The sequence below is a fragment of the Zeugodacus cucurbitae genome, chromosome 6 (genome assembly GCF_028554725.1).
Source record: "Zeugodacus cucurbitae isolate PBARC_wt_2022May chromosome 6, idZeuCucr1.2, whole genome shotgun sequence".
Lineage (NCBI taxonomy): Eukaryota > Metazoa > Arthropoda > Insecta > Diptera > Tephritidae > Zeugodacus > Zeugodacus cucurbitae.
Window position 1 is genome coordinate 15,204,029 of NC_071671.1, and position 12,409 is coordinate 15,216,437.

The 12,409-nt window shown below is 33.1% G+C and overlaps 1 long non-coding RNA gene across 1 annotated transcript; it reads right to left on the reverse strand.

Moving 5' to 3' along the window:
* Positions 1-10,170: 10,170 nt before the first annotated feature.
* LOC128922820 (uncharacterized) lies at positions 10,171-11,360 on the reverse strand. Its single transcript, XR_008472009.1, has 4 exons — positions 11,088-11,360; positions 10,922-11,005; positions 10,707-10,842; positions 10,171-10,322 (listed from the first exon to the last, which is right to left on the reverse strand). It is a non-coding gene; the product is annotated as an uncharacterized LOC128922820 (long non-coding RNA).
* Positions 11,361-12,409: the final 1,049 nt, after the last annotated feature.

Here is a 12,409-nt window from a genome sequence, read left to right on the forward strand (position 1 = left end):
ATAAATATTGACGTAATATATATTGAACGTCTAGCAGTCGCGAAGTAATCCATCAATATTCAATATAGATCGCGATGCAAATATCACAATACATATTGAAGGTGAAGCAGGCCCCTATGTCTTCAATGGAGATTGTTTATTATTTCGCAAAGAAGGTGACATTCTGTTCCAGAGGAGTTTCTAATAAAAAATAATTTCGTTTATGTAATCCTCAATATTTTCCGTGGGCTTGAATAATTTTATGGAGATATAAAAAAGGGAAAAATAACGGGTGATTTTTTTGAGGTTAGGATTTTCATGCATTAGTATTTGACAGATCACGTGGGATTTCAGACATGGTGTCAAAGAGAAAGATTCTCAGTATGCTTTGACATTTCATCATGAATAGACTTACTAACGAGCACAACGTCGAATTTTCAGTGAATGGGCCCTAGAAAAGTTGGCAGAAAATCCGCTTTTTTATCGACAAATTTTGTTCAGCGATGAGGCTCATTTCTGGTTGAATGGCTACGTAAATAAGCAAAATTGCCGCATTTGGGGTGAAGAGCAACCAGAAGCCGTTCAAGAACTGCCCATGCATCCCGAAAAATGCACTGTTTGGTGTGGTTTGTACGCTGGTGGAATCATTGGACCGTATTTTTTCAAAGATGCTGTTGGACGCAACGTTACGGTGAATGGCGATCGCTATCGTTCGATGCTAACAAACTTTTTGTTGCCAAAAATGGAAGAACTGAACTTGGTTGACATGTGGTTTCAACAAGATGGCGCTACATGCCACACAGCTCGCGATTCTATGGCCATTTTGAGGGAAAACTTCGGAGAACAATTCATCTCAAGAAATGGACCCGTAAGTTGGCCACCAAGATCATGCGATTTAACGCCTTTAGACTATTTTTTGTGGGGCTACGTCAAGTCTAAAGTCTACAGAAATAAGCCAGCAACTATTCCAGCTTTGGAAGACAACATTTCCGAAGAAATTCGGGCTATTCCGGCCGAAATGCTCGAAAAAGTTGCCCAAAATTGGACTTTCCGAATGGACCACCTAAGACGCAGCCGCGGTCAACATTTAAATGAAATTATCTTCAAAAAGTAAATGTCATGAACCAATCTAACGTTTCAAATAAAGAACCGATGAGATTTTGCAAATTTTATGCGTTTTTTTTTTTAAAAAAGTTATCAAGCTCTTAAAAAATCACCCTTTACATTATATGGATAAATAATCAAAATTGTATTATAGCTCTGGCGCTCTGTGTTTTAATTTTTTATATTTATTCTTCCAAAAACTGATGGATTTATGTCTATACTATTTTTTTAATTTTGTATATAATTTGAGGTCTCACCACCCTGATGATGATCACACCCATGGGTACCTATTTCATTACTATCAATGCTCGCACGTCACATATCACATGCTACATATAATTGTGTGCAACACATGCTGGGTATTTTTGTTTCGCGATGCCCTTGTGCCACATGCACGCTCTTATATAATAAAACTAGCAGACCCGGCCACACGTTTTTGTGGCTAAGGTATACATTAAATTAAGTTGGTCCAATCTTGGCTTCGGCGACGATATTGATTACTCGAGGTCGATTTATGTTACGCAGCATGATTACAACTCACACTACTTTTAATTGCAAAGTGAGTGGTGATAGTACAGGATTATTACATTGATATTAAATAGTTTGGGATAATTGACTACGTCATCCTGGTTTGTAGCTGTGTCAACTCTTCTGGACCGAAATTCTAAATTGTCGCATTAAGATCATCTATATCTTTGTTTTTTTACCACCAATATAGGTCATTCAATCAGTCATTTATGGTTATCATATTGAGGTTTCATGTCAGGAAAACTACTCTTTCAAGTCAATGTGACAGAAATCTGTTGGAAATGCTATTAATCCATCGAGGTGTCAACTGCGACCCTACCATTTCCAACTGCTTCTACAATCGCAATTTGATATTGTTGCAAAAACACTCATATGTTAGTTGTTAATTGGCGAAACTTTATGTGTCGCCACAAATTAAATGACTTTAGGCTTGCGATTAGCCCGTCAGTAACAGTTGATCCAGGAATAATTGGAAGAATCTGGCGTAAATCACCTGCCAACAGAATCATGGCTCCACCAAAAACGTTTATCGACAATCAAGATCTTTTAAAGTCCTGTGCAGTATCTCCAGCGACTTCTTGAATAATTGGAAAATCCTCGTTATAGCGCTATATTTGGCGATTTTGGCGACTGGTGTTTCGTTCATTTGCAATTTAGGAGTAATTTCAAGGCCGAATGTGCCGTTTGTTTGCCTAGTAACAGGTGCCAAGTTACCCCTATTCCCGTTAACCTTGGTGGTGAAAATGAGTGAAATTGGTTCTGGAATCACATCAGCCCTTATATTCTATATATGATGATTTTCTATGGGACTTAATGCCGAATATATAGGTCATATTGTGGGTTATCTAAATAAAATTACATCAATAAATTGCGAGAGTGTAAAATGTTTGGTTGGACGTGAACTTAGCCTTTCCTTATTTGTTACAAATTGTTTTGCGCTATCGACACAACCTTATACAATTGAACAATAACAAAAATATTTTAACAAAGCAACAATGACAACCTTCAAAATATTTTTTTTTTTGTTTTCTCTTTTTATATTTTTCTTGTCAACTCGAATAAAATTCTCTTATTGATATCTTCCTCGTAATTTTTCCATATTTACTCACTTTCTAATGTTTTTCTGGCCTTCCACGAATATTTTAAGAGTAAAATTAGCCAGATCGGTTTGAACTTCAACAACCAATAACTTCCCGATTTTAGAAAATTTTTAATTTTCTTCGCGGAAAGTTAAAAAAATTTAGGGGTGGACCACCCTTAACTTTTAGGAGGATGAAAAATAGATGTTTTCCGATTCTCCACCCTAGCCGATATGCACGCTAAGATTCACGAAAATCGGTCCAGCGGTTTCAGAGGAGTTCAATAACGTACACCGTGACACGAGAATTTTATATATTAGATATTTAATTACTTCAAAATACTCAAACGCTCAACTGCAGGCTGCGCGAGGAGTACAAAATATTTATAAAGTGAAAATTCAGCTGAAGACGTATCTGTCAACATAAATTTTAATGGAGCACTAATCTAAGTTTGTGTGGGGAACGGTGCATAAGATGTTTATACGCATGTACTCTTGTGAAATTTAAATTCAAATGGACTGTGCGCCTACAAGTTAAAATTTTTGTTGAAGTTTTTCATCAAAGTTGCCCATTGTAAGAGAAAGGCACATTTTTCTGCGGTCTCTAACTTTTTTAATGTTGACTTTTTTGGTAAACTTTCATTGGCAAAGCTTCTCAGAATAAGTCCGTCTTTAAGTTCTTAAATGACTGTAAACCCCAAAATTAATGTTTTTTGTGTCCTTATAGCCAATATGTCGAAAAAAACTGAAATTTAATCCATTTTTTTTTAATGTTTTTTCCCTCTATCTCTATTCTCTGCAATCTATGCTTAAATTTTGACTCTTAGGCAATCGTTTAACGTTTCTTTCAAACGTTACTTGTTGTTATTTCTTATCAGTGCAGTGGTTAAAAATTTGACTCGTTGCTTGCTGATTTGTGTTGGACATTGATAGATGAATCTTATTAAATTTAATTTAAATATTGTGTACAAATTTATAATACTTATTGATAACACTTACAAGATACAAAAAAAATAAAATAGCACACAAACATAGTATATATATAAGTACATATATAAAGTATAATGTATGTAATTTGAATTGATTTGGCTCTCCCATGTCTTTCTGCGTAGGAGACATTTGTGAGGCCTTAATTTCTCTACCATTGATATCATGCTCTCTAACCTTTGTTAAAACATGCATTAGTGATATTCTGGGCACATCTCAAGCAAGAGATCGCTCTTTAGTAGAGAGTTCCAGTTGTTTAAGAAGCATTTTCGAAGCAAATTGAAGTGTTATGTCGGGCTCATTTGTTATAATTTATTTTAGAACTTATCCATAACACTTGTGCAGCGAAGTGTATTACTTTATTTTTCTACATATTCCACATCGTGTGCATAGGTGCGCAAATATACCTTTTATTCACCTCTACACCTCATCATGACCTAAAAGTATAGGTAAAAGTGAATGCAGCTTCTGTGAGAGTGGGTTGTTACTTTCATTCAAAATAAACATATTTGTTTGTGTGTGAGTGAGTGTGCATATGTGGCATGTGCGAAATAAAATCTTAGTGGATAATATAAATTCGAAAAATACATGCTCGAGGTGCTTTTATGCGCACAAATAAGCATAAACTCTGCACACATACAGGAGCAGACTTTACACAGTGCGCATGCGTACATGAGAGTAATGAAAGTAAATTGTTTTTATTGGTTTACATAGATTAAGTCGGCATACCGTGCGGTTCACCGCAAAGATGAAAGGTAAAAGTTTTCACTGCACTGCTTGTTATTGGTATTGTTGTTTTGCAAGGCTTTTATTGTTGTGCACTGAATGCGCATGTAGAGATGAAAGGAAAAGCTTTTTAATTTAGCAGGAGGCCAGTTGTGGTTAGTCCTTTATAGTAACTTCAAGATTTCTGCAAGTTTTTTTATTTTATTGATATGTGTATGGGTGAGTACACATTAAAGCGTGGGAAAAATATATTTTTGGAAGATGAAATATTTGTGTTTTAGATAGAAATTTGTTACTAGCTCTATCTCTGATGGAATCTTGTTGGTTAACTACTATTAGCGGAAATAATTTCTTGCTAGTTATTATATCTAAAGAACCTATCCTCATTATTGTAGAAGTATGGACTTGTAGAAGTATCCGAAAACTTGGTTAACTTGCAACTAAAGCAAACCGTAAATGTAAGTCGGCCCTTCATTGCAAATACACTCAAATAACCGGCAGTGCAATTCAGTGAAATGCAGTTTGCGTCTACATTTATAATGTCTAATCATTGACATAAATTCATTCACATGATTGGCTCAAGTTTGTGCTTAGTAGCATTGAATCATTGAATCCTTGTGTGATATGTTGCAAATCAGGGATTTAATTTTGAGGTGACCGGTGGAGTTCATTATATGTGTAAAGGCTTACTAGGTTATACGATTTTTTAAAGTTTTGGTATTCACACCTTGGTAATACTTTAGTCTCTACAGATAAATATTTATTTAACCGATTTAGTTTAATTTCCATAATTGAATATTCAACTTGTTTCATTTTTTTTTTCTTGATTCGATTATTCAACAGGTGGCAAATCTTTCCAAGATATTTCGAATGTATACATTACATTATACTTTAATCTTATTGCTCTTTTATCTTCATTTATCTTTTAATTTTTATATAATCAAAAATGATGTGCCGGTGGCATCTGTTCTCAAAAAATATTTTCAACGGTTAGTCTTCTTAATGAAAAATATTTTCAAACGTATGCTTCTTTAATCCTCTTAATTTAATGTTTGTATAGTAATGAGTTTTATCATAAATATGTTCGAAGTTTAACATTTGCAAATCCGGTGGCAAGCATCTAATCTTTTTTGCAAAATTGTGGAAAGCATTTGCAAGAGGTGTAGAAGGTGTGAGGAAGGATATCAAATATATTTTGCTAATAGATATTTAGGGTAGCTATATCTAAGTCTTGGCCTGGCCTATTTTCACCTTCAGCAAATACAGTCAAAGTCATATTATATTTACCGTCAGCTGTTTTAATGTTACTGTCATAGTTGAAGGTTATTGGACATATGTAGATTTGATCAACCAAACAATCCTTATAGTAATAACATAAATCAGTTAAAGAAACAAAAGATAAAAATTTCCAATCTCGCGCCCATGGGTATGCTTTGATTTGTCTAACTTTCGTCTTTATAAGTCAATTCGTTGACAATTACAGCTTAAAGTTACGGTTATAAGTGCCATTCTATGCCTATTTTTTCTCTCAAAGACACATCAATACATTTTAAGTGGATTCCATTTACAATTCATTATTGTTATGAACAGCATAAAGCCTTCACCACACTGCTCTCATATATCTTTAATAATTGGGTCTGTATGCGGCTTCTAAGCGACACGCGGAAGTTACGCCTATAAGCTCACACTCCCACAAAACACGCTAATTTGTAACGCTTTTCTTCCTTTTTTATTCACTTGTTAAATATAACTTTTCCTCTATTCAATTACTCCAAAATCACATATGTTTCTACATTTTTCGTTTTTTCTCTCTTTAAGCTTCTAAGTACTTCCTCCTTCGACACGAGCTTTTCAACAACTTTTTCATTGCTGAAGTTTTTAGTAAAAGCCAAGTTCAAACTCGAGTTGACACACAAACGCGCATTTGTAAGACATGCTTTATTAAATTGTGAAAATTCGATAAAGCAGAGGATATAAGTTTTTTGCTAACTGATACATTTTTTAAATACATACATACACATTCCTTAATTCATATGTGATTGCAAGAGTTCGACGTTTCGTCAGAAGGTTTGATAGAAATTGTAATTTAAATCGAAGTACAGTGGAACGTCCATAACTCGAAGATCTCCATAACTCAAACTTTAGTATTGGCAATAGCGTTTAGATATCAAATTTCATACAAATTTCCTTCCATAACTCAAACTTCCTTAACTCGAAGTTCTCCATAACTCGTACAAGGGCATAACACAAAATTTAAAATGTTACTATCGGGGCAGAATTTTAAAAGAGCCTCTCTATATCGTAAGGAGGCGAACAAAAAATATGATATTACACCTATGGATAAATCATATAACAAAGGCATGGGATACAGAGTCAAGAGTTAAAGAATAGTAAACTTCAACAAACAAAATTACAGAATTTATATTTAAACGTAGTTAAGTAAAACGTTATGCGAAGTAAATAATTAAAACTGTGTATAAATCTATATTTTACAGCTTTTTGAAAAATTTATGTTTTATAGAAAATTTCTATAACTCGAAGTCTCTCTAACTCAAAATTTTCTTGTGGATTATGGTGATTCGAGTTAGAGAAGTTCCACTGTTTTTCAAACTTTACATTTTCAACTGAGTATTCAAGCTCGTTATTGTAAGATTAAAAATTGAAAGTATTAAAATGTCGTATTTTCTACTCTCTTACACTTTCTATTACAAATCCTTTCTTATGACTTGAAGGCTGTGTTGTTTATTATAGTTTTAGTTCAGTAAAACCCATTAAATGAGTAAAAGGAGTGCCAGGAGTCCTTACTAGAGGTGTTCTACGTTATATGGAGATTTTTGAAATAGTGTTTTAAGTTAACAGAATGGGCTAATTTCTTTCCTTTTTATGTAAAAATGTTAAAAAAAAAAATTTGGGGACAATCGGATGATGGGAAGACGGCGCGGAAACGTTTTTAAATTAAAAATTGCCTTCCTATAGGAAAAAACAAGTTTTATGTATTCAAGAATCAATTTTTCTTTTAGTGTATTTATTAAATGAATATGTATGCTTTAATATGTCTCAACTAGCACGATATAAAGAATAATTTTAATAATATTTTGTTCTTATTTCGAGTGAAAAAACGGTAAATAATATTTTTTTATCGCACCATCGTCGTAACTGGGCCATTGCACTAGCGACTTGGTAGTCAATCGTTCTACTCTCCATAGACTGAGGGAAGAGCATCGCAGAAAAGAATCACAGAGGATTCAAGAGAGTTTTATTGACAAAGTATACCATGATTGAAAATATACGTATAGGTTATTTAAATACTAATAAAATCCTATTCTAGCTAAGTGATACACAAGCAATGGTCGTCCACTGGGATGGTAAAGTATTGCCAGATCTAATTGGAAAAATAAAAGTTGAGCGAAATGCAGTGCTTGTTAGTTATAATGGCGAATCCAAATTTCTAGGCGCTCCAAAACTTATATCTGCCACTGGTAAAGATATAGCTACAGCCGTTTTTGATACACTTAGTAAATGGAATATTTTAGATCGCGTAGAAGGCATGTCTTTTGACACCACGTCCACTAATACTGGTCCAATAAATGGAGCATGCGCTCAATTGCAACGCATGTTAGGAAGAAATTTGTTGACGTTACCATGCCGTCACCACATTCTAGAAATATACTTGCGTAGTGTATTCGACCTGCATTTCAAAGTGACTCAAGCACCAGAAGTCTCAATTTTCGAGAGATTTGCCAAAGCCTGGCCAAATATTGACACTTCATCATTTAAGAGTGGGCTCGACTGTGAAGATATAAAATCTCATATAAGTGATGGCATCTGCAATGACATCAAACAATTTTGTCATTCACAATTACAAAAAACGTTTGTTCGTGCTGACCACGAAGAATTTTTACGTCTAGTACTTACATTTCTTGGTGACAATGGTGGTAAATTTAAAACTCCCGGAGTTACAAGTCATGCACGTTGGATGTCAAAGGGAATATATTCCTTGAATATATTTCTGTTTCGTGATCAATTTCACTTGAGTAAAGCTGAATTAAAAGGTTTAAGTCACATTTGCGTTTTTTTAGTGCGTTTATATATAAAAGCTTGGTACAAATGCTCCAATGCAATTACCTCTCCCCTGCAGGATTTAAGCTTTGTAAAAGAATGTATTAATTATGAAAATGTGAACCCAAGTATTTCTTCGGAATTGCTGAGAAAAATGCAACAACACATGTGGTATTTGTCAGAGGAAAACGTCGCAATGGCTTTCTTTGATTTCAATGTTTCAGTAGATGTTAAGAAAAAAATGGTAAAAAATTTAAAATCAGAAGAGCCAACTTATAAACTACAAAACAATCGCAAAATAAAAAAATTAAGTGACTTAGGCAATTCGGATTTAAGCGAATTTGTATCCAAAAGAACTTTAACATTTTTTACGAAGTACAAGTTGTCAACCAACTTTTTGTATTTGGATCCAGAGTGTTGGGAAACAAACGAGGAATTCCAAAATGGTCGCACAATATGCCACAAATTGCTTGTTACTAATGATACAGCGGAAAGAGGTATTAAATTTATAAAGGATTTCAATACTATTCTTACAAATAAAGAAGAAGAAAAACAGTTCCTCCTTCAAGTTGTTGAAGAATACAAAAAAAAATATAAGTCCTATAAAAAATCAGAATTAATTTAAGTTTTAATATTTCTAGATGTATTAAATAAATTGATATGAACAAAAATATTTCCTTGAAGTAGTAGTTTTAAGTTAATATAATGAAAAAAATTGGAGAAAAATAATACACTAAAAGAAAAATTGATTCTTGAATACATAAAACTTGTTTTTTCCTATAGGAAGGCAATTTTTAATTTAAAAACGTTTCCGCGCCGTCTTCCCATCATCCGATTGTCCCCAAATATTTTTTTAAACATTTTTACATAAAAAGGAAAAAAAATAACCCCTTCTGTAAACATAGAATACATTTTGAATTTTAAGGACAGGTCTAGTCCTTACCTAACCTCTAAATTTGTATTAGTTCGGACCAACAAAGATATCCACTTCGTTTTTTGCTCTACAATATTTTTGGAATATACTTTGCTTTTCCCTTTCAGTCAACTTTTTCCTTTACCGTTCCTCTATTAGTCAGCACTATAACACTTATATACAGATTTTTCTCTTAAATATTTTTGTCACGTACGAAGGCTTACAGCCGAATTGGTAAATCGTACAGCTTAACGAAAATGTCATAGAGTTAGGGCAATAATTCAACTGTTATGAGAAAAAGAAAAATACATGAGCGGATTACCTTACTTCATATAAATACAAAACTATTGGCTAAGTATTTATATAATATGTATTGATATAAAGATATAAGGTGTTTTGTCTTAGTATTTGTCTTAGAAGTATAGAATTGCTAGAGGATTAGTAATGAAAGCTGTTTTTAAAACAAAAAAACATATATGTTGAACGTTCATGTTTATTAAGATCTGGTAAATATCGAATTAAGGATTTTTAATTGACTATTTAGGCAATGTACACATTACTTTTTTAATTAAAATTAGGAAACCTATGCGGTTGTGGTTAAGAATCACAATCGAGATGATCATGCCTCTGAATTTCTGTCGATAATACCCAATTTATAATAGTACCAACATAAAGACTTGCCAGAACTTAAAAAAACGTAAAATAATTCGAAAGAACTCGTTACTCACAAGCCCCCAAGCTCTTAAGATAATTTAGGGTTTCAAATAACTCGAAAGTATTTATTGGAACTTATTTCGTTAAAATATTGAAACCGTGATATGTATCTATATATTGTCAATAATTTCATATATAGTTCATCCTTGCTTACTTTCTGATGATTTTCTCTCCTCCATTTCTTGCATTCGCTCATTGGCAATAATTCTTCGGTAGTGAATGTAGGATAATGGACTACAAACGACGGAAAATGAATATAATATTTTATGTTATTTAGTTAGTTTTAAAAGCAGAAAAAAGTTTTGAAAGCTGTTTATAAATGTATTGAGGAAACGGAGTTTCATATTTTTGCTATACTTATTTATTATATGCAGTGGATTTTAATATTATTTGAATACTTTAGCAGATAGTATACTGGAGAATTTCATTTGATTCAAACCAAAGTAGTAGTAGTAGTGTTGAATACACTTTGATTCAAACAAATGTATTGTATTGGGGTATTGAAAGTGTGATAAATTTTATAAATAAAAATGTATGTTGAAATTTTTCAGTAATTCTATATACTGATTAAAAATATCGGTATACTGATTAAAAAAAATTAGTATTTAATTTACTCACCGGTTCCCATCCAATTTAATTGCATCATCATATGTGTTTTTGTCTGTTCTATCCACAATATGATATGAGCTGTTACGGAAACTATGAGGTAAGTAGTTACCCCAATAAGTCCCACCAAGAGGTTAATTTTGTGTGTCTAAAGAGAGGAAAATGAGATCAAATTGTTATTGTTGCAGTAGCGTGTACATATTTGTATGGCAGTACATATAGAATACCAAAATACATATAAGAATAGACCACAACACCAACAGCGTTCAGAATTAGCGAGAACCAACTATACCATTTGGGATGGCAGTCATCTGAAAGTGGTAATAAGAACGAAATTCGAGATTTTGAAGATATTTGCATATAATTTTTTATGAAACAGCTACAAATACTTACCTTAAGCCTTTGTGGCCAATCCTCAGGCAGTTCTTCGAGTATGGCAAATGACAAAAGAAAACAGAGAAATGTTTTCACTAACAATATAAATGCTAGAACCAATGCAGTTATTTTTATGATTTTTGGGCACAAATTTTTATTTTCTGCCATTTCAATTATATTGTTAATATTGAAATGAAAAACAACCATCGAATAGTTGCAATGAGAAACAAGCACACAAAAGAGTAAAACAAATGAAGAAACAGGATGTTTCGCACAAAAAATATTTAATTTATTCTGTATTAAAAGATTTCATAATGTCTAACTATATATTCTTGATCCAATATTTGATCCGCAATTAAACTTTGAAAGATTGAAACAGTGTATTTCTGGTAACAAATCTACCTCATATTCTTCAAGTCTTCTCATCATTCTATTAACCTTTTGTTATTCTTTATGAAACCTTCCTTAACACAAAATGGTAATATTTGAACGGCTAAAACACTCGGTATCGTTCTGATTACATAGCAGTTACTGTCGTGCGGGCGATACGCATTTCCTATCGCTTGCTGTCACACAATTAAACTTCAGCAAATTAACAGGACATTCTGTTGCTACCTGTCTTCATTCTACTGAAATTCTTAAAACTGATACTTAGCTAAGTAAATGCATATCTATTACTGTGTACTCAAAATGAATCGTGTTTTAAGTTGACTTGAGTTACAATAGTCCATGCTCATTCATTTTTAATTTATAATGAAAAACTTGCCCGTAATACTTTGCATGAGTTGGCTTAACCAGTCACTTCTTATCCGCGCCCCTCAACTGAACTGATACAGATTGAGCTCGCCTCCGCACACTATCATAAATTTACGCGCAAAACTTCAATTCACTTTACTCTTTTTAAACAATTTTATTTGCATAATTAGTTGTACGATTACTCTTCTCCCCGGTAGTTACATCTTCTTCGCATAATGCGCATAAATTCTTGCGAAATTTCTTGACTCATTTAAAACAAAGAAGTGAATAGAAACTACAACAAGCAGGGAAACCATTGCAAAGTCATATCGAATAATTTAGGAAATTCGCGTTGAATGTATGTATGCGCTTCGAGGGTGCTGATGAAAATTACGAAGAAGATGAAGATGTGGGTGAAGTTGGAATAAAATAAAATGAAATTCGCTGCCGGTTAATAAAGTTAGAACTGCGAAAAAAGGACAAAAAAATAAAAACTTGAATCTTGAAGCTACTACATTACAAAATGGCAGCGAGTCCACTTTTGTGCATAATTCCTTTTTAAGCTGCTGGAGAAAACAGGGAAACTCCAATGATTACTAGTTGAA